This window comes from Amphimedon queenslandica, unplaced genomic scaffold (assembly GCF_000090795.2).
Source record: "Amphimedon queenslandica unplaced genomic scaffold, v1.1 AMPQUscaffold_12836, whole genome shotgun sequence".
Lineage (NCBI taxonomy): Eukaryota > Metazoa > Porifera > Demospongiae > Haplosclerida > Niphatidae > Amphimedon > Amphimedon queenslandica.
Genome location: NW_003546928.1, coordinates 35,658 through 36,805, shown reverse-complemented (window position 1 = coordinate 36,805; position 1,148 = coordinate 35,658).

Genomic DNA, 1,148 nt, shown 5'->3' with positions numbered 1-1,148 from the left:
TTTGATAAGCATTAAGTAAAATGCTGTTTTATTCTACCATAATGGAGTCAACATATTTTGTAAGTCAATTCTACAATTAGGCATTTCTTGATTGTTTCAAGTTGATTCTTGCTTTTATATTAATGGATGCTATTTAGCACAATGCTGGTGACTAAGGAAGGAAGCAGTTCCTGTCACAAGTAGTCAGTGTATATTGATATTTCCTGAATAGAGTCCAAATATACTTCCATAAAAGGAAAGACATCTTGGAAATGTTGATAGAATCTTGTCTACAGTACAAACACTACACTAACTAACCTTTAACAAAGCACATAATGATTCACTGCAGTAGTGGGTGAAAGTTCCATTTAAAAATATGTACATTACATTTACATGTATGTGTTCACAGTATTCATATCTAGAGCTAAGATTAGTTCCACCCAATGGTAGATACTATTATGATATCACAGTCACTATATGATTTTATGATGATGTCATTAATTAGTTATGGTAGCTACAGCATTAAAGTATTCCAATAATAGAATATCAACAGAATGAAGTACATGTACATGTACAGGTAATGGAACTGACTGTACACATAACTGCATGTACATGTATCTATGAAGCTTGTCTCTTCCTATCTATTTCTCAATCTCTCTCATAAAAATTACTCTCCAGCTGTAGAATGACCTGGTTGTGTATCATTGTCATTTACTACTAGTAATTTCTACTCCTCCATTCCATTGGATATCACTATGAGTGGATCTAACCTCTTGAGAAATGCAACAATAATAATAATAATAGTAATAATAATAATAATAATAATAATAATAATAATAATAATAATAATAATAATAATAATAATAATAAAGCAATAAGACAAGCAAACAACACGAGTAGTTCCAAGAAAGAGAGAGAGAGAGAGGAAGAATGATAAAGAGTATATTATAATCACAATATCAAGTCATAATTATTATTATTAATTATTATCAGTGGGTATTATTGTGTACTTTATTATCAGACAACGGTGCTTTGGGTGTTAGCAGCTGCCGATAATTCAAAATTAATCTTAGCCCCGCCCCCTCCTCCTCCCCCACTGTGATTGGACCCAAAGGAATGGATGGAGTTACGATCCTCACCACCAGAAGTTAGATCATCAGCACTAGCAG